Source organism: Megalobrama amblycephala, unplaced genomic scaffold (genome assembly GCF_018812025.1).
Source record: "Megalobrama amblycephala isolate DHTTF-2021 unplaced genomic scaffold, ASM1881202v1 scaffold343, whole genome shotgun sequence".
NCBI lineage: Eukaryota > Metazoa > Chordata > Actinopteri > Cypriniformes > Xenocyprididae > Megalobrama > Megalobrama amblycephala.
In genome coordinates this window covers 22,682-25,240 of record NW_025953347.1, presented here as the reverse complement: position 1 = coordinate 25,240, position 2,559 = coordinate 22,682, and the positions used below count along the sequence as shown (strand labels likewise).

Here is a 2,559-nt window from a genome sequence, read left to right as displayed (position 1 = left end):
GGTTCAATATTAATATTATAAAGCAACAAGAATATTTTTGGAGCGCCAAAAAAAACAAAATAACGACTTATTTAGTGATGGCCGATTTCAAAACACTGCTTCAGGAAGATTCGGAGCATAAATGAATCAGTGTATCGAATCATGATTCGGATCACGTGTCAAACGGCCAGCGGCTGAAATCACGTGACTTTGACGCTCTGACCAGCTGATTCGACACACAGATTCATCTGTGCTCCGATGCTTCCTGAAGCAGTGTTTTGAAATCGGCCATCACTAAATAAGTCGTTATTTTGTTTTTTTTGGCGCACCAAAAATATTCTCGTCGCTTTATAATATTGAACCACTGTACTCACATGAACTGATTTAAATATGTTTTTAGTACCTTTATGGATCTTGAGAGAGGAAATGTCATTGCTCCCTATGAAGGCCTCACTGAGCCATTGGATTTCAACTAAAATATCTTAATTTGTGTTCCAACGATTAACGAAGGTCTTACGGGTGTGGAACGGCATGAGGGTGAGCAATAAATGACAGCATTTTCATTTTAAAGTCAATAAATGACATCACAAACTCTTCTAAACACATTTATTCCAATTTTTTCAGCTCATCTGCCTGTTCCTGTCATCAGCAGTAACTCTTCACAATGTTCTTCATCATCATCATCAAATTGTTCATTGGTGTGTTCAGCTGTGAATGTGAGTCATGTGACTCTCTCCTGGTACAAAGGAAACAGTTTATTGTCCAGCATCAGTGTGTCTGATCTCAGCATCAGTCTCTCTCTACCTCTGGAGGTGGAATATCAGGATAAAAACACCTACAGCTGTGTGCTGAACAATCCCATCAGCAACCAGACTCAACATCTGGACATCACTCACCTCTGTCACACATGTGCAGGTACAACAGGGCTGATGCATTTATACACTGAATTACTTTGTTGTTGTTGTTTTTTTATTATTATTTTGAGTTTGTGACAGCTAAAGTCATCTTGTTGAAAATCTCAATTTTATTTTATTATTGTTTGTTTTTTCAGAAGTCCACGCCCACTGTTGTGATTCTGTTGAAGCTGTGCTCCGATTGGTCGTCACTGCTCTGATGGGCGTGGCTGCTGCGGCTGCTGCTGTTCTTCTGGTCAATGACGTCAGATCTACGAGAGGTTAACAGGAGAAAACAGAACAGATATTATAAATATTGTGACATATATTGGAGATTTAATTAGAAATGATGATGGTTTATTGATGGCAAAACAAAGCTTTGCTTTCCTCTGAACTGGATCTTAAAATCTTTATTTAATTTTATTCTAATACCATCCATTCTACATTTCTCTGTTAATTATACTGTTTTCAGTGAGTCTTAATTTATGTGATGTTGGTATTTTTATTTTGTTGTATAATTATAAGCAGCAACCCCACAAATACAAATGTAAAAATATTTGTCACACCATTAAATCACTGTAGAATTGAACAGAAAACTGAATATTACTAATACTGATAATGTACTGGCAAACTGATATAGGGGAGACCAGGATGGTTGTAACACGGATTAGTTGTAACACTTCCAATTTCTCCAATGAGGAACAAGTTACAAATCACCTGATTCACTTCACACATGCTTGGTTTAGTCCTTGTTCCACATGTGGGAAAGTAAAGCTCTGTGGCAGACATAGCTGATTCTAGAGCAGAAAAACTCATTTTGATGTAAGAAATAATAGTTTTTTTTTTAATTCCTTTATTTTTGTTATGGCAATTCCTGCTTTGTAGCTACACTCATCAAAGTTAAGTTATGCTTATTATATGTCTGTGTAGATTTTTTTCTTGCAAGCTGTAAGGTGAGCTAGTTCATGGCTACAAGACTCTGGGTTAGTTGTAACATCAATTAATCATGTTACAGTCTTCCCTAAGAAAAAAAAAATAGTTGTATTTATGCTTTTTTTTTTAACTTCTGTATGCACACCCTGCAAACAAGCCAACATTTTGCCAATGAGCACATTCTCAGGATCCCTTTACAGGCCCACTTAGGGCTGCCAGCGCAGGACCCCTGAGAATTTGCTCTCACTGGCAAAACGCTGGCCCATAATCATCTGATCAGTTTTGCTTTTCACAATTTTAGTACAACAAAGGGGCTTCAGGAACACACAGTTCCAGCAGCTAGGGACACATTAAAGTAAACAATTCAAGGGTCAAGAGCCCAACTAAAGCAAGCAATTACCTCCATAAAGGTGACTTCAAACTTTATTATTTTCAATAAAACAGCACTAAGGCAGCACTAGTTAGATTCAGGACTGCGCTGCATTGCGCGGCGTTCCACGGAACCTTTCAGTTCAAGGTTCCTTTTATGACTTTAGAGGGACGTTATATTTTGATTGTTTTATGGTCACATAAGAACGTTACAAAGAGGACATTTGGGATATTAACAGAACGTTCTCACATGGTCCTCTGATGGTCATTTAATAACGTTCCCGATGTGAGTTTAGGGGGACTTTCTATTTTGGTTATTTTATGGTTGCACAAGAATATTACAAAGAGGATATTGAAAAGTTAACAAATGTCCTATACTGCAAAA

The 2,559-nt window shown here is 37.4% G+C and overlaps 1 long non-coding RNA gene across 1 annotated transcript; it reads left to right on the top strand.

The window, feature by feature from the left end:
• Positions 1 to 840: 840 nt before the first annotated feature.
• LOC125261171 lies at positions 841 to 1,225 on the top strand. The gene is made up of 2 exons (XR_007183232.1): positions 841 to 894; positions 1,031 to 1,225. It is a non-coding gene; the product is annotated as an uncharacterized LOC125261171 (long non-coding RNA).
• The last annotated feature ends 1,334 nt before the right edge of the window (positions 1,226 to 2,559 follow it).